Genomic DNA, 19,618 nt, shown 5'->3' on the forward strand with positions numbered 1-19,618 from the left:
AACTTTTATTTCCTCCTTCGCGCCCTTCCATATTTCCTAGCCTTCACGATCGAACAACTATTCCACATTTGAAGAAGCTCGTCGTCGAGAAAGAAAAAAAAAAATTGGGATTAAACTCGAAGAAGATTGATGGGGAAAAATGTTAGTTGGTTCGCGAAATTGTTAGAGAATAATTACGAAACTCTTTCTCTTTTTTTCAAGATCACGATTCAACGCGGTGTGTCCCTTTTCTCGCGAAACGACGCAAAGAAACCGGCTCGAAGAAATATCCGACAGGTCGGATATATTCTTGGATCACGGGAAGGAAAAAATGGCGAAGCTTTGTTCGATCCAAGGACGAATAAAATTTAGATATCGAATATTCGAGCGATAAAACTCCCGGATCCTCGCAACCTAACAAAATCGTAAAATAAAAATCGACCGAGCGTTCGAGTTTACGCGATCGAGATATCCAGGAAGGGAATCTTTTCGAATCGAGTAAGACGTACGAGTTCGACCTTCGGTTTCGATCACCAAACGGGATGAAAGACCGAAGGACCACTTTAAAAAATGTATTGCTCATCGAGCAACGAGTGTAAATGTATCGATCGAGCAGCTCCACAGCCTCGAGCCTAAATCCCATTTCGAATCCGCCAAGCGTCGCCGAATAAAGCGTCGACCAAGGTTTCGCGGGAATTCTAACGACTCTCATCAATTATTCATAAAGTTGACGTCTGTTCTTTTCGATTCTTCTCGATCCTCCCGCCGATATTCAATCGAATCTCGACCCGACCTAGCCTCGAGATAATTTAAATGGAAACGGGATCGAGCATTAGGCGCGAAATTCGATCGTGAAAGATCGAAAGGGAGGGGGAAGAAAACGGAACTCCCGTCTAATTTGTATGCGCGACACCGATAAACGCTTCACGGAGGCCGATAAATGAGGAGAGGCGAGCCGTTGTTACACGCTCTCGCGGAGAAGAGAATTCTTCGAGGCTTGGCTTTACGAGCAACCGGCCTCGTTTCGCGGACGGGTATTAAAATGTAAATTCGCCCGGTATCGTTTCATTGATCGTAAACAAGAGCGAGTGTCGCGTGAACGAGGGAGGAAGGAAGGAAGGAAGGAAGGGGAAGAGAGAATGCTCGCGATAACGTTGTTATCTTAAATTGAGCTTTTTTTTCATGCGCCGTCCGTATGCCGTTCAATTATAACCCGGAACGTTTATAATTCTCCTTCGACTTTGCATAATGAAATCCCGTCCGCACGAGCGGATTCGAGAAATCGATCGTCCGCGTATCATCGTCCTCGTGGCTATAGAAACTATAAATTTCAGGAGCCGTGAGAGAGAGAGAGAGGAGAGAGAGAGAGAGAGAGAGAGACTGGTGGGCTCGTCTCGACGAATTTTCTCGGGATAAAAGAGGGCGACGAAACGACCATAAACGGGTGCTTTTTCTTCGGTTCGAATGACAAGCGTGGGGAGGGGAGGGAGCTATATTGTGGCACATCTATTTGGAACGCTTGAATTTTTCTGCCCCCCCCCCCCCCACTTCTCTCTTTTTCTCTACGAGAAATATAAATCGTGGATCGACGGGTTCAGTTTGGTTGAACATCGAGGAATATGGCAGGGACGAGTGATTCACGAGGCTAGGCTAAGGGGAACTCTCTCTCTCTCTCTCTCTCTCTCGCATCTACCTTGGTGGACAAACGAGGCTAGGGTGTCGATGTTTCGCTTCGATTGCGAGCGGAAAAAGGCGCCGTGTGTTTGATCGATGGATGGTGGATCGATGGCGTCTCGTGGAATTGAAAATGGAGAGCGACACGAGGGAAGGCAAAAACGCGCGTGTGTAGCGATCGACTGGAGGGATCGCCAGTGTCGTGGAATCTTTTTTAATTACACGCCAACGGGAGAATTCGTGTAGAGAAATCGAGAGTTCTAAGTTGAACGGTTCGCTGGCTACGAATACACGGTGCATCAAATATACGAGCTCCTGAAACGCATTCCCGCCTCTGATCAAAACTTTCGACTTCCTTTGTACACCTATTTCCTTATACCAGACGTGAAACGAAGCGGGAATCGTTCGCTCCGTCTCTCTTATTAACCCTTTCGCTACTACGAGCGACTATAGTCGCTATGTGCAAGATGCCGCGTATCGTACGCTACGACGAGCGATCGGAGTTATTTGCGCATCGAGTATCTTTCTCTCGAAACGAAATAGCATCGATATTTTGATTTTATCCACAATTCTTTTTTTCGATAAACGTCAAAAGTCAAAGCAACTCGGATCGCAGCGAGGCGTAAACGCTGACCATTTTTCTCGAGCGGGGAAGTCGAAAGAAAAAGGTTTGAAGACTTCGATTCGACGACGAGGTTCGAGATCGATTGCTAGCTTTTGAAGACGAAAGAGGAAATTTTAAACTCGTCGTATAACGATAAATAATATTTAAAATCGGTGAATCGTAGTTCGATCATCTTTGTTCCGCGATTTTTAACGCGTTGAATTCTCGAATAACGATTCGAGAAGGGAAGAAACCAAAGCAAATTTCGGGGGGAGGGGAGGGAGGGAATCAAAAGTCCACGACTTCGATCTAGTTAGCTTTTGAAGACGAAAGAGAAAATTTTAAACTCGTCGTATAACGATAAATAATATTTAAAATCGGTGAATCGTAGTTCGATCATCTTTGTTCCGCGATTTTTAACGCGTTGAATTCTCGAATAACGATTCGAGAAGGGAAGAAACCAAAGCAAATTCCGGGGGGAGGAGGAGAGCAGAGAGGGAATCAAAAGTCCGCGTATGCGGGGGATGAAGCGTGACGGCGGCTGGGAAGCGCATCATATTGGAAAAGTTGCCAGGCATCGAGAAACCATGGAAAGTAGCAATTAAAAGGGTAGTCGGACGTTGATGAAAAAGCGTATTTTCTAATGAATTCCGCGCAACAAGCCGGCCCGCCACGCCGATGAAATTCACGAGCTTCTTTCTCATTAACACGCTCGAGAGAACGGATTATGCATCATAATTCGAGGGGTGATATTCGGTCGAAGAATTGCCCCGGTATTTATCCAATTTATCCGAATAATAACCCGTGTAACGATTCATAACGATTCGAAACGTACGTTTCACAAATTATTCCGTGATTTCCGCCGTAATCGTTGCCCGCGTTGAACACGTTAGAAGATGATCCATAAGGGTTGAGGATTGATGAAAGATCTTGAGAACACCCTTACGATCCGTGAAATTCTTTAAATTTGAAGAATATTCCCGGGCGTGTTTCGAGTTCTTGCCGGATTCCTTCGTTTCGAGACTTTCACGGTGTTCGAATGTTTCGAATACGTCGAGATGCTGTTATCCTCCGAGCTTCTTCTCGAGACCTTATCTCTTTGTTGTACCGGCAGAAGAAAGATTAAATTTCTACGAGATAAAGAAAACTTTGATTCGATGGTAGTTCTTCAAAAATCAACCACCGTTTTTCATCCTCTCGTTTTCCATTTTTCCCTTCGCTGCTTGGAAAAGTGTTGTCAAGATAGTTGCATTGGTCCGCCAATAATTTTCGATTAATTCGAATTCGTTTTCAGAACAACAACTTCAGAGAGAGAGAGAGAGAGAGATAATCGTCATCCTTGAACCCGAAGATTACACCTCGTCGACTCGTGAGATCCGATGCATCTGCGAGAGTCGTTGATTGCGCACAACTTCCATTTTCGTCGCGCAAAGTTTTTGGAAATTCGACGCGACACCACCGAGAATCGAGATTTACGATCGTTTTCGATAGCCTCATTTTTCCTTCTAAAGTCGATGGAATTAGTGCGGATCCACGGTATTCTGAGTCTTTCATGAGCCGTTGCACTCAATATTTAGAAGAAATGTGTGCATCTTCAGAAACTGTACGAAATTGTTATACTGTTCTTTTAATTGAATTTTTCCTAAAAAAAAACACGAAAAAAAAAATATTCGAAACCAGCCTGAAAGCTTCTGCAAAGCGATTCCAGTGATTCTGACAATGGTTAGATCATTTTAAATACAATCGAATTCGAAAGGTGTTCAAATATCGAACTTCTAAAATGGAAATATATTTAAAAATTCAATTGAATTTTTGACAATTTGGAAAACAGGTGCAGAAACGAAGAGTTTTCCTGAGAAAATAATACGAGAAAATGTTCGAGACCAGCCTGGAATCTTTTGCAAATTTTGATGTCAACGATACTGACAACGATTAGACCATTTCAAGCACAATCGAATTCGAAAGGCGTACAAATATGGAAGCTCGAAAATGGTAATATATTTAAAAAGCAGAAATGAATCGGAGCACACACACCGTTAGATAATTACAGCAACGAAGCGAAGAACGGTTGAAATTAGGAGTTGAAAAGTTGAAGCACCCCCTTAACCTTTTGGTAAAGAGTTAACGCAGGGTTGGTTAGGCAGGTTTGAACGTCGCCGTTTGTGCAACGTGCGAGCGAAATTTTCGTTTATTCGCGCGGCCAGCCTGAACCGTGAAAATTTCAGGGAAATTGGAAACGGGGGTAGGGGGTGGTAAAAGTATACGAAAAGACAAAAGCTAGTTTCCTTGATCCCGAGGGCCCCAACCTCGAGTTCAACAATTTCTTCGTTGAAGGGTGCGCGCTGAATCTATCCGTTTAACCGAAACTCGACTGGCAATTCTGCCCCACCCCTCGCAATTCCGTTTCCATTAAATCGCGACCATTGTTTCGGGTTCAAAAGGGCCGCCGCCGCCGCCACCACGCAGGGGAAAAAGAAGAGAAGCCGAGAAAGGTTAAAGTTTCGAACCTGGCTCTCCACGTTCTGTCATTTGCATCGCAAAGATTTCGCCTTTCATCAAACGGTGTTTTCTCAATCTTGGTTAAATTAGCGCGAACGTTCCCTTTTTCTCGCATTTTAACGCATTTCTACCACGCGAGTTTGCGGCCTTCTTCTTCTTCTTCTTCTTCTTCTTCTTTTTCCAGCGTTGTTGTAAGATTTGTGATGAGAAACGATATCGGTTCGAGGAGGAATTTTTAAGTTTTAATAATTTTACTTGGAGACCAAAAATTCATAAATATGCGTCAATGGCTTCGTTCGAGTTCGTGGCCTTTTTATTTTATTATTTTTTTTTTTTTCTTTCTTTCCAGAGGTTTTCGAGGTTTTCGAGAAAAAGAGGAATTTTTAAGTTTTAATAATTTTCGAAAATTCATAAATTCGATTCTTTCGTTTCTAGTTAATTCTAGTCGATGGATACATTGTTTATCGATTTTCACGAAATCTTGCTGTATTAGATAAAATAAACTTGCTCAGAAGATATATACAGCGATCAATTACAATTTATTTATTATTACCTTTTTATTATTATTACTCCTTTTTAATATAATAGGAAATAATTAGTAGGAAAATATACCAGCGGGGAATTTGCATGACTACCGTTATCGATAAATACCGGTAAAATTTACCTATACCTTACCTATATATCATTAGATACATCGAGAATATCGTTAAAATATCGACAAAGCTCGAAATATAAAATAATTGCTCGAATTTTTTTGCTCAAAATTATTGTAACGATTATCTGTAAATAAGTAACGATATTTCCATTAAATTCCCGATACATTTAAAATATCGTTAATGCATTAATAACGCCAGTGTAATTGGTTGAAGCAAACGAGAAAGAGGGAAGAAAATAATATCCCTTCCATCCGTAAACGAATCAAATTTATCGAACGATCGGAATCTATCGATAATCCGAAATTCAAGAACGAACAATCCTTTCACGATTCGAGTTTTAAAAAAAGCAAAAGGATCGTCGAACGAGAACACCACCACCACCACCACCACTACGAAGACCGATACCATTTCCAACCGTTTCGTAAATTCTTATCGTGGGATAAAAAGGGGAAGGAAGAACAATCGCGATGACTCGTCGAGACGAGCATCGAATTCCCGCAACGAGGTTCCACGATTCGCTTTGGGAAAGGATTTGCCCGAGAGATCTGTCCCGAGGAATCTCTCCGTGGTGCGCGCGCGCGAGGATCCTTTGAGGATGTCGTTCGACGACGAGCGCCAGGCTTTACGATCGCTTCATCGAGAGAGAGAGAGAGAGAGAGAGAGAGAGAGAGACTACACGAAAAAAACCCACGCGCGAAAGAGAGAAACGAGTTCTCGCCTCTTTCTCCATAAGGGCTCGAATCTCGTTGCGAATCGCAGGAAAATGTTGGAAACGGGTATTGGTCCCAGGACGAGCGGCGAGATACCGAGTGGCAATATCGTGCCTCTCCCTCCCTTTTATCTAAACGATCCCTCGCATGAGGGGGAGGGGGATGGGTGTTCGACCACCGAAATCGCTGCCGTATGGGACCGAGCCAGATACGTCGTGGCTATTTTTTTTTCCTTTTTTTTTTTTTTTTTCGAATACCGTCCAAATAGATTGTTCCAATGTCGACTTTTTAATCCCGATCGAAAATTCGAAGCGAGCACAGGCCTCGCTCGGGACACGCGGAAATCTTTACCCGGGTTTTCCGCCAGGTTACGGCCGAAACCGTGCAGCTACCGGAGAGAAACCGCGTTTCAGCGACCGAAAGCATATCCTTCTTCTATATATTTCGCGCGTCGTGTGTACGCGCGCCTATTTGCATAACCTATACGCGCATAGAAGAAACAGGGCTAGAATTATTCGTTACACGAATAAAACTGTGGAATATCGGTGTTCTGGATTTCCGCAAAGCGGAAGGGCGTTATAAAAAGGAGACAGAGGGAGAAAGGGAGAGGGGGGGAAAAAGGATTTTTCAAAAGTTATCGCGACACGTGCGCGATAGGGGGGTGCGTTCGAATGGGCAAAAAAGCGAGCCGCCTCTAACAATAGGAAGAGTTTTTCGTGCTCGAAATGAAAAAGAAGAAAAGGAGGGGGAGGGGGAAAAAAGGAAGAGGAATTCGCTGTAGGTAATAGCTCTCGATGGAGGGTTTAATAGGTTAGGAAAGCGTTGGAAAAAAAACGCGTGTAACCCAGTCGCGCCTTTTTAACGCGCCACTCCCTCTCTCTCTCTTTATTCCCTTCCATCCGTCTTTTTATATCCATTTCCACCACTTTCCGACAGGCTGCGCAATTTTATACACGCGTATCCCCCTCCCTTTATTTTTGCCCCTCTTTGTTCCGTTTCCATCCATGTTTTTCGAGAAGGAATTCGAGTCGAGACCTCGGCGCACGATCGAACAATTATATCCCCCGCGCCGGGCTCCCCGATTAATCCGATCGGGAAATTTGTCGCGCGGTAACGGTTCGTAGGCGGCGCGCTTAAAAGCTTCCAGGAAATCGAATCTAGTCGCGAGCACGCCCGTTCGAGCATACGAATGTTAAAATGTTATTTGCATTCGACACAAGGGGATAGACACGACGTCGCGTGTGTGTAACCACCATCGATACGATCGTGACCCGACATAGACAAAGAAGTCACCCTTAATTCGTCGCAATTCTCGTCCCTCTCTCTCTCTCTCTCTCTCTCTTCATTTTTGTCCTCTTTCAACACCTCTTTGCGGGTGCGAACGAATGGAAAAAGGTTGGAAGCGAGCGCGTGAAATAACCGTGGCGGCTCGTATCGTATGCGAGAGGCGACGCCGCCACTTTCAACGGAAGCTACGCTGCAACGGACGAGCGTAATATTTCCTCCGCGAGCCCGCCGCACCGACCGAGAGAGGAGAGGAAATTGTCGAACGGCGCCGCCGCGGAATAACGATTTCACTGACCTACGACGATCGTGTGTCTCGCTTTTTCGTCTCGTCGTTACGCGTCGCTTCGTATATATATATATACACGTATGTATGTATATATGTATGTACATACCGTTAGAACGACGGTGGTGGAATTATTTCGCGCGGTGGGTAACCGTTGTGGGGCGATACAAAAGTGGCGAGGGAGGGAGATCCGCCAAGTTCCGACGTTTTGAGAAATAATGGTTTCTGGTCAACCGAACTTGGAATTTTTCATCCCTTCCCTCATTGCGCGAGCCGCGAGATGTATTAATTTTCCACGAGGGTAAAGGGTTATTAAATATTTTGTCAAGGGAGAAACGTAACAAAGGGGACGAGCCAGCGTATAATAATTTACACATCGAAGGGAAGAGTACCAGCGGTGTTGAATCTAGGAGATTGGAGGGGGAGGTTCGTGGATTTTTGGAAAAAAAGAAGAAGAAGAAGAAGAAGAGAGGAATATTTCTTAATTGCATTGTTTCTCGACGAGTCTCATTGGCTGGTGAAAAGCTCGCGGCCAGGTTCGTTGGAAATGCATTAACGATCGAAATTCCCCCTCCTCGAGGAATGCTGATCACGTATCGATACAACACAGTTCGGGGACGGGGTTCAAATAAAAATTCGCCGGAAATTGATAAAGCAAAAGGGAAAATGGCCGGTGCAATAAGAGATTGGCTCCCCGCCCCTCCGTTCGAGAAAGAAAACTTGGTTTTTAAACGAGAAACCCAGACTTGGTTCATTACCGCGCCGCCTCTTCCACCGCTTCGATCGCTTTTCTCAAAAGAGAGAAAAGCGAAGCTGTGAAAGAAAGCCACGACTGAGACCAACAGTCTCAATCTCGGATAAAGATCAAAGCAGGAAAATCGAAGGATAGTATGGAAAACGCGATAAATACACGTGTGTGTGTGTACATACAAATCTTTGAAAGACGGATCCCGAAAAGGGTCAACGATCCAACGAGTTGACTTTGAAAACGGATTCTCCGCTTCCTCGAAACGAAACGCGGGCGTAAAAACGCGGGTTGACACGGGATCGAAGTTGAAGCGAACTATTCACGAAACTGTAATTATTTAGACAGCGCGGTTCGTGTACCGTCTCCGCTACAGGTAACCGTCTCTCTAACCGAGATTGCGTTTCAAGACGGTAAATCTTATGTGTACACATCTGCTCGGGCTATATATACGCGCGTGCCTGCTCCATCCGCGTATCGCCTCGCACGCTCGGCAAACGCACGTAGACGCCCCCGATCCTCCTCCGCTGCAACGAGTCCCGCCTCATTAATATTTATCGCCCTTCACATTCGGAATAGAGAAGGTAACCCGATGTGATGTCGCGTGGCCGTTGATAAACGGCGAGAGAAAGAAGAACGATACACGAGGAGGAGGGCGTGTGTACGCGTTTCGTCGATCATGATCCATGGATCGCGTGCACGCTGTAATAAGGTTGCCTTCACGTTGTGAAGGAATGAAGGAGGGTTAAGGGAAGGGTTAAGGAGTCGTAGAAATCGTTACGAGAACGAAATCTTCGTGCCGCTCGCGATAACGCTCGCGATACTTCGATTAAAGTCGGCGTCGACGATCCGATTTTGCGAACGAATGCATAAAGGATCGTGTCGAGGGAGAAGGGGAAAGAGAGAGAGAGAGAGAGACGCGAGAGCTTTCCCGGCTCGAGTTTATAGAGATGGCGGCGACAGCCGAGATCTTGGCGCAACCGCAATAATTCGATGTTTACGATATTACGCGGTTATTGCAGTTGTTTCCTCGACGAGCACGTACTACCCCGCGAAAGGATTTACCAAGTGTTGGTATCGTTACGCGGCGTTACATCGGCGAAAAATTTCGTGCCCGAGCGCACGCTCCCTGCATCCGCGACGATCGTAACCCGGCCCCGTTTTAATAAACCATCCTTTAAATCCTATCACGGTTACGGGGAGCACGCGCTCGTGAATACGGAAAAACGCCGCCGCCGACGAGAATGAAACGTTCGGGAAAAGAAACTGCCCTCCTTCGCGCGTGTCCGTTCCCTTTTCACGCAATCCTATATATCGAGTCGTTTCGCTACACACCCTTTCTCTTTCTCTTTCACACCGCTCCTCTCCTCTCCGTTCCATCCATGGCATCGCCCGCCATTCGTTCCACGTTTGAACTTTGCATTCCGTTAAACCGTAGGATCAACGCGCGCGCGAGGAATGCTAAAAACCGAAAGAGGAGGGTGGGAAGGAGAGGGGAGACGTCGAAATTTGACTGAGGATTTAAGGCACGCTCGATTTATCCGGTGCCTTCCTTCCGGCTTATTAACTCCCCCGCAACCTACCGAACGACGATGTAACCATCCTTCTTGGTACAGAAGGCATCCCGAGGCGGCGACTCCTCCCCCTCGCAGAGAGACATTGATATTCGATGGACGCGTCGTTTCTCTCGATCGAGGTGGCCGGGCCAGGGGGAGAGATGCGATCGACAGGGGTAAAGTGAAAAACACGAGGATCGAGAGGAAAGGAAAGAAAGAAATCCGGGGAAAGGAAGGATCACGCTCGATTGATTCGTATGATGGTTGTTTCGTGTATATATAGTGTGTGTGTGTGTGTGTGCGTGCGTGCGTGTGTGTATTGAGAGTGGATCGGTTTCCAGATCGATATTGGGGATGAATATTAAAACGGACGGAAATCGAAACCGTTGCCAATATTTATTTATTTATTTATTTTGTCACGATTGAAAATTGTACGAACGAAACGTTAGTTAATCGATCTTAAATGTAATCGGAATAAAAATGTACGAATGAAATTTTGATTGGTGAATTTAGAATTCTTTTCGCGATATTATTTATGTATATTATTTTTGCGATAAAGGTACGGAATTTTTTGAAAAAATGAAAAAGATACGCAACGTAACAGGAATATAAAATATGCATAATAAAAATGGAAATAAAAACATCGTACGTATATATGAAATTGTAAAAGTAAATATTGTATACGTAATGTGTACGTATTTAAAAATTTTTATCATTCCAGATAAATATATTCATTTATCGGGCGATTAATATGTAGATTATATTGGCCGATAAACGTATATGTATATTTATCGAGTATGAAATTATTAGAGATAAAAATTATTCTATCTCTAATTGCTTCAAAACTAAATATTATTCCCTCCTATATATTTAAATATGATGCCATAATACGTCGTAAACACACGAATGCAATAAATAATTTGAAATAACGATCGAAATATCGCATTTATATCGTATACGAAATATCAATAGTTCGCGAATTTCGACAAAAATATACGTCTACAACTTAAATGGCAAGCTACTTCGCGCCTCTCGTGTGTCAAATGCATTTCGTCGTGTCTCGACGTTCGAACGGTTAACGTAAATATTGGCTCAATAAATTACTTACATGCGCCTACGAAACTTCCATCGTCGTCCAACAAATGCAATAAACGAATCTTGATGCACCAGCTAACGTAACGAGTAACCAAGTAACAAGATGCACGAACATCTTGTTCGAATTATTACGAAAAAGTTGAAATACGCGATTATTCGTTTCACTCGAGACACGCGATATTACTACGACACGTACGAAACACGAATGACTAAATATTTCAACCGACGAGATCAAATTACGACGAAAATAAACGGGGAAAGAACGTTAACCTTGTTTACGTTCGAGGAGACGGCGCGACGCGGCGCTTCGCGTACACGTCACACATAACCGTAATCGATTTTCGCATTGTTAATTACGCGATATCGAGATTATTGCTCGAATCTGATTAACTATCACTATCACTGGTGGCACGATGAGTTTGGATAGCGAAAAATTGCAGCAAAATTCGAGGTAATAACGCGTAAAAAACCGAGAATTTTACGGACGCACGACGCGCGACAATCTAGCTTCTTTTGCGGTACGGTGACACACTGGCGCCAATTCAGGAGGTCACGTGACTCGGGTTACGCATTCTCGAGTGGCGCGATATTAGAAATAAAAACGATGAACGCATCAAATATAAATATCGTTAAATCGACATAATTTGTTAATTTAATAATTTATTCTGCCATTTTTTATTACGAATAATTTGCAAATTAATTCTTCGTTGCTCCCTAAAATAATTTTTATCGCGTCGTACGTATAATTTTCGATCGATATCTTTCTTAAATAATTAATAATTATCACGAAACATTTTATCAATTATGAAATAAGAAAAGAAAAAGAATCGAAATGAAATATCAGATAATACGACGAATCTTCTATTACGCTTTCATTTCGTTATTACAATTCTACAATTCTATAGAATGTTCTACACGTTTTACGACAATGTAAACTCTCCATAATTACATAAACTCGGAAATTCATCTTCTCGCGTTACAAAAGTCAATTTTATCCCATTTTACGCTTCCGGAATTTTCCGAAATCCAAAAAATTTATTATATATTAAAATTTTCTTAATTCGATCCCTCATCGAGAATTTAATAACTTGCCGATTAATAACCGGATTATCCGGCAAACATGCGAAACGATTACGGGCGGAAGACGAAACGCGAGGTGGAAATTAACGGGGAAACACAATTCCCCGTAGATACACACGAGTCGAGGCAAGCAAGGGAAAAAAGACGACGGGCAGAGACGGCGGAGATTTCAGATTCGCGTCATCATCGCGAAACCCCCTTCGCGGATTAATAACACGCGGAACGGGGGGAGGGGGGGCCGATTTGAATGAGAATCAAAAAAGGTCGACGCGACGACATCGGGGGATTGACGCGGAGCCCTGCCTGAGGATTGATTAATTTGCGCCTCCCGGCCTCCTCCCTCCCCATTTGGATTCGTTTCGATGAATGGGCCTTAGATTAAGAGTCAGCAAGATACCCCCTCCTCCCAACGCGCGCAATGGAAACGATGACTGTGGAGTTGCGTCAAGGGGGATGGAGGGAGGGGATGAGGTTTGACACGGGTGGAGGATATATCCGTGGAGTTATGGCCGGTATGAAACCCATAGCAAATGATGCAGGAATACGTGACCGGCGAGCAAAACGAGAGCTAGCGTGCGAGAGAGGCCGAACTCGCCAACCCCTTTGGCATGGCTGCAATCAGCAACGTGCAACTCCGAAATAAATTCAATAGGAACGGCGTTGCACAACGTACGTGGGCGACGATACTGCGGCTAGCAACGTCATCGTTCCACGAATTTTTCCTCCATGGATTCCGCTAAGTTTATCCCACCCCCCTTCCCTCTCTTCTTGCTCACCGCATTAACGCCCGACGATGGTTACTGGATCTCTCGAATTTTCCACGTAAGAGGATGTTTAGATCGGTGGAAACACGCAGCGAACGATATCGATATCGTATTTCTTCGATCGGAAATCAGATACCACGGAGGAGGACGACGTAAGTCTTGCCTCTTTATTCTCGGGACCCTTTGGATAGAACACCTCCATGATCCGTCGCTCGTTCGTTTCGTCGTTGCACTGGGAACAACGAGACGTTTCGAGATATAAAAGTTACTCGCTTCTTTTCCCTGCGCGGCAGGGGACGATTAGGAGAAAAATACGCTTCTGGTTTTCCTCGATGTATCGAACGAGGGGACGGGCAAACGCGGTAGCGGCCCGTGAAACCCGACGCTGATGAATGCTGATGTATTCAATCAAGGGGATTGGCGTGATCTGGCGAAATGTCGTTCGGGGATCGAGAGGGTGTTGCGAAATACGTTGGAAGCACCAGCTTCCGGCTGGTTGTACAGCCACGAAACGTTATGGCCAACATATTGGATCGTCGCGTTGGATACGATACAATCAGAACTCGGCGCCCTGTCCACGGTGACGTCGGCGCTCTCCATTGAATTCCAACCGACGAGATTCGCGGCCTCGTGGTTCGCGACAAAAAGGAAACACAGCCGATTGATGAAGCATTTTCGGGAAATTGTCCAAGTCTCTCGAGAACGATTCTCGATCGATCGATCGAAAATTAATTCGAAGAGATCCTCGATGGGGTTCGAAAGAAAACGACAGAGACGATATACCGTTTCTTCGGACTAGAATTTCTTCTCGCTCGCACGGCGTCGCTTTCCCCGACACTTACGCAATCGTCGACAACCGTAAGGTTTGACTCGAGCGGAAAATTATATAACATTGTCTCGAGAAACAAGAAGGGGGAAAGCCTCGAGGAGAAAGCGAGTGAAGGTGGAGGGGGGGGGGAGAGGAGAGAAAAAAAAAAGAAGGAACGAAGAAATCGAGGCGACATCGCGGAACGAAGAGAAGGAGGCGGCGGCGACGGCGGTGGTGGAGCGAGCATCTCGAGTTTTTCCCGAAATAAATCAGACGACGTTTAAAACTGAGGCGGAGCGAGAGGAGGGAAGATGGGGGAAGAAAGGAGGACGCAGGGTGGGGAGAACAAAAGGAAAGAGGGAGGAACGGCTCCAGCCAGATTTTCAACCTGCCGGACCCTGCGATATTAAATATTTCAGACGTCCGTTGTCCCTCCTCTCCCCACCCCTCCTCCCTATCTCGAGAGCTCCCGTTTTCTCGTCCCACGGCGCTCGCGCCTCCGCACAAAACCCCCCGAGGGCACTAAAAGGGAATTTTACAACCCAAACATTTCGCTCGGGATGAAAGAGAGGGATGGAGGAGACAAAAAGCGTGGCCGTGCGAGGACGAAACGAGGACGAAAAGGCATTTCGACGACGCGACGCCACTTCCGCCGCATGAAAATCCTTTTTATGGAGTTTCCGCCGAATAAACGAGGCGTCTTGGACGCCCCTAAACAAAAATCACCGTTACGTCGTCCCTTCGTGGACGTAATCTAAAATTACGCCACGGCGCGCGGATAAGGGTTTGGGAAGGATGGTTGATACAGGGAGATGAGGGGGGGGGAAGGAGAGGGAGGGATAAAGGGGGTAAGGAGGAAAGAAGGGGATGGAAGAGAAAGGTCGCTTCTCTCTCGTGATTAGTGTTAGTTCTTGGGCGAAATGGTGGCGGTACATCAATCGCGTCGAGAGAATAGGGTGTTGAATAAATGATAACGCTACGTAGCCGCGAGACCATTTCCTCTCCACTTCCTTCTTCCTCCTCTTCCTCCTCCTCCTCCTCCTCCTCTTCTTCTTCTTCTTCTTCTTCTTCTTCTTCTTCTTTCGTCTTTGTATCGCGACGTCGCCAACTCGAACGTAACTCTCGTTTACCTTTAACGGAGGAGGGAAAGGAGGGAGGGAGATTTTCACCCTGTCGCGAGGAGGAAAGTTTTTCACTCGCTCGAGAAACGAAATCCGCGTCACGCTCGAGAGAAGCGTGGACGAGATTAGATAACCAAAGAACGGCATCGCGATTTCCGAAAATCGGTGGAAAATTCATCTTGGTGGAATTCTTTTCAAGTTTCAAAGTTGCGACGAAAGTCAGCGAAACGTCAACGTTAGCCAAGCGTTTCGCAGGGACAGACGTTCTCTCCCGATTCTCCCGATTTTCTCAAGGAATAAAGACGCACCTCGTACATCTTTCCCTCGGTTTAACCACGCAGAAAGAGAATCCATCGTGTGAAATTCGCTCGAGCGAATTTTTCCACCGTATATCTCCTCGGGGACCGCATGTAAATCCGATAAAATTTACCCCGCACCGCACCCATGTATCCGCGCGCGACCGACCACCAGTTGTGGGGCGTCCGTCCGTGCTTCGTTCAAAGCTGTTCTTAACCCTTTGTCGACCCGCTTCGCGCTGCTTTCGAAATTTACAATCGAAATTCTTGCTCTCCTCTGCTCGCCTTTCTTCCATCCTTCTTCTTTCTCTCGATTCTTTAATTAATCATCCGATCACCACGCGATCCGCCATTCTTGACGCACGAAAGAAAATCACGATAAACGACGTCGTTTCCATGCGAATTCTCGCAATTTACCAATGGAATAATAATAGTAATAATACCGTCCTCGAGACGATGAAACTTTTCGCGAGAGGAAATTTTTCAGTGTAGATTTTTTTTTCCTTTTCCCTTTCTTTCTTTCTTTTCTTTCTTTCTTTCTTTCTTTTTTTTTTTTCACGAAACGGCTCGAAACGTAGAAAAAGAAGAATCGAGTCCCGATAAGAAAAGTTTTAAATCTTCGAGCGGCCGATTGTTCGTGCCGAAGGGAAACTTCATTCCGTGGGTCAGGCAACGCACGGCCACGAATCAAGTCACCGGCAACCACCCCCCCCTCTCCCCCTCATTTTCCCTTATCCACAGCCTCTCGTCCTCCTCGCCATTCGTCGACCGCAAATGGAACGGCTGTTTCGCCTTGAATTTATTACGAGACCCGTGAATTTCTCCCGAGCCCCATTTCCCCTTTATTTCGCCTTTATTATTGTTATTAGCATCCACCCTATGCCCCGCCCCATATTTCACTCCTCCCCTCTCCCCATCTTAACAGCCACTTTTTCTCTCTTTTAACCACCTTCGATCCTCCTCCTCCTCCTCCTCCTCCCTCCTCCACACATCTACACCCAAAAGATATACTTCCCTTCTCCCTTCCCTTTCTCCCCTACCCTACGTATGTTCATATCATGTTACACCAAGGTGTTCATCCAAGGGTTCGTTTAACCGAGAAACGAAGCGACGAAACGGCGATCACGCGAGTGAAAGTGGAGAAAAAAGGAAGGAGGGGGAGATGGACGGTTGACGGAAAGAATGGAGAAGGGGTGGGACGAAAGAGGAATGGGAAACGCGAGGCGTCGACAGGAGATGAAAGAGGGTTGACGCAGCGAAACTCGGAGGAACCGTGTGCCTGTTAATTGGCGCGAATTACGCCTTTTGCGCCGCAACGACACGGACGACAGCGGACGAGAAAGGAGGCTACCGGTCCTTTTGGCTTTCGGGGATGGGGAAGCAGCCGCTCCCTCCCCACCCCTCGAAAGAAACCCGGGGAATTAAGATACCCGGAACTTAAGTCACCGATTTTTTTTTCTTTCTTTTTTTTTTTTTTTCTTCCTTTCCCGCCACTCTCCTCCCCGATTTTCTTTCACCGGCTGGCACCCGATGTCCTTTGAGAGAGACTCTCCTCGCAATTCTCTCTCGTTTTCTCTTTTTTCCTCTCGAAAGAGGAAACCTTGGCTGTGAAAGGGAACGGCTTGGAAATCTTGTAGCCACGCGCGTAGAAGAGGATAAATTCGTGTTCTTTTTCATCGTGCTCGCGAGTGAATTAGAGGGAATACGAGAGAACGATTGTTTTTAATCTCGTACAATCGACATATATATATATATGGAGAAATGATATCCGATCGAATTCTCGTTCACGCTCGATAAACTCGAGTACACTTCTCCTCTTTCGCTCTCTTGAGCGAAATTCTTTTCACTTTTCGCAGCTTTCTCCCTCGACCATCGTTCCAAAACCTTCGAACTCTTCGAACCACGTTTCGTCGTTATTCGCTTGTTCTCGACAACGCTATCGAACAATTTAATCAGAGACGAGAAACAACGAGAAACAATATATATATATATCGATAACGAGGGATAAGTGAAATGTTGTTGCACGAAGGTTGTTCTTTAACAAATTGAATCGCGCGACGGGTGTTGGCGTGTGTGGAACAGGGGCGCGATGAAACGCGATAGCCGGTACCGACCGGTAATCTTTGCCTGACGCCACGCGTTCCCCTCGTTAATTAAATATAATTACTTTTATCGGACCGTGGTCGACACCGATCGGAGGGGTCATCGCGAGATAAATCGGCCCATTGTTCGATAGGAAATAAGGAAAACATCTCGGCTGTCCATCGCGGAACCGAACATAAGCCTCGTTATTTCCAATCGTCCTCCGCAATATTTCATTCTCGCACCCGTTCAAAATTTAAACGTACGAAATGGCGCGTTTCTTCTAAACGTTTCTTCCAACGAGAAAAAGGGGCGAATTTCTTAAACAATCGAAAAATATAAAATCAATTTTTTCCATCTTTTTTCCATGATCGAAAGATCGGCCTGCACCGATCGATAGAGTTGAAATTCCATCGATCAGATTCGTGGTTGGTGGGAAGAGGAGGAGTAAGAAGTAGAAGAAGAAGAAAAAGGAGAAGAAGGTGCTCGTGGCGCGTTGCATGGTCGATTACACGCAGCCTTGAGCAAAAGAGGCCGTGGTGAAATTAGAAGGTTCCGTTTGGTTGCTCCCGGGGATTTCGTAACGATCGGCTGGCCGACGAAGAAACCGCTTTGCCGGGGCCAAATTACCCTCCGGCCATTCACGGATTAACGGGATAGCCGTTTTAACGATCGACACCGAGCGTCGTTGATATAAAAGCCCCTCGCGCATCGTGACGCACGTTGACGGACGGAACCTTTTCGATCGACGGGAGTAGGTCGAGAGAAATTTTACGACGTATCCCCGTACGTGTATAAGAGTAATCGCGCAACTCCTTTTTCGAGTAACGAAACGAAACGAAAAAAAGACGCAAAAAATGTACACCGTTTCTCGCTAATCACAATTCTCCACGCCATCCCCTCGGCCGTTTCTACGCCCTCCTCTACGACACGTGGTTAAGCAAAAATGCAACGCACCAAGTGTTCACGAGAAATAAGATACTAATGGAAGTTCCAACATTATGGTAATGCGGGCAAAGTTGGTGGAGAGATCTGGCCGAGAGCTCGAGAGCTTAGTTACACGACGCGAAATTAATTGGCTGGGGATTCTTCTCCATTCCATTGCTATTTTTATCTTGATAAAAAAGTTACCATCGACGAGTTTCTTACGACGAGTCTCGCAAGAGGTGAGTTTAACAGACAAGAGAGCGGGGGGGAGGGGGGTAATTGGTGGGAAACTTATCGATTATTCGGAAGTGGATCCGTGGGTTGGAAATTGGATTTAGGAGAATCGTTGGTTAACAAGTTGGTCGGTTAACGACGACTTCGTCGTATCGGCCGATACGACGGAGCTCACGCGACCCGTTTCCGTTTCAGGGACAAAGGAAACGCGTCAGCGGATGCGCGTTTATCTCAATTTGAAAGGGCTACCCTCATCCAACGGAAATACGTAATCGGACAGCCCTGCTGGGATTCCACGCGTGAATCATCGCGTGGAAGGAATACGCAAACCAATCCTTTCCCCAGAATTTTCACCTTCCTCCCTCCTTCCTCGAGTCAATTCACCACCCCAACAAATCGTACCCAATTAACCGAATCGAAAACGAAGGAATAGGCCGAATTATCGATAATATACCCGCCGCCCATGGTGTGCGCACCATGTTCCCACTATTTGTTCCAATACCCGATAAGAAGCTCGCTCCCATTTTCACCCGATACGATCTCCGTCCGAACTTTAATCAACGAAACGTTACGAACGAATCCAATTTACGTATCTCTCGTACGTATCTCGTCGGTTAACGAAGTAAATTCACTCTACCGTGTTCGTAGCAGTTCGAAAACTTAGCCCGAAACCATCCCAGCAACAGCCATCTTGCACACGATTCCTTTCCCTCGAAACAACTCTCTCTCTCTCTCTCTCTCTCCCTCTTCCTCTTCCTCTCGCGAGGATACCACGTCGAATGAGTCTTTTAACTGCGATTCGAGAGAAAATCGAGAGACTCGTGACTCGTGGGGGAGGGTAAGGAATATTTGGCGCCGTGGACGTGCTTAAATCTGGCGGCGAAATCGAGTTAGGGGAGGGGGTGGGAGCGGCGTGAAGAGGCCGGCGAGATGAAGATAACAGGCGTGGCGAAGCTGTACGCCTGCGGTGAATGGATAAGAGAGGAAAAATATCGTCTCGATCCTGAGACGTTCCTTGTTCCATCAGGTTCGTGATCCATCGCTGTTGAGGCGATGGAAGGGGATGAGCACGGGAGACATGTTTGAGAAAAGTACGTGGCTGCGTGTTTGCGCTCGACGAGAAAGTACAGTCCTCCTCCCTTCGTGTTACGTGATCTTGTGCGCGTGTATGCAACGTATGAATTTACTTTGGAGGAGGAACGATCCGTTTTATTTCAA

At 45.9% G+C, this 19,618-nt stretch overlaps 1 protein-coding gene across 7 annotated transcripts in view; it reads right to left on the reverse strand.

Annotated features, from left to right (window-relative positions):
* The window catches only part of LOC100872388 (beta-1-syntrophin), a 214,788-nt gene that overhangs the window by 60,544 nt on the left and 134,626 nt on the right, over window positions 1–19,618 (reverse strand). The gene's annotated exons all lie outside the window — the stretch shown is intronic.

Source organism: Apis florea, unplaced genomic scaffold (assembly GCF_048593485.1).
Source record: "Apis florea isolate Af1SG1 unplaced genomic scaffold, ASM4859348v1 contig_3515_pilon, whole genome shotgun sequence".
Classification (NCBI taxonomy): domain Eukaryota; kingdom Metazoa; phylum Arthropoda; class Insecta; order Hymenoptera; family Apidae; genus Apis; species Apis florea.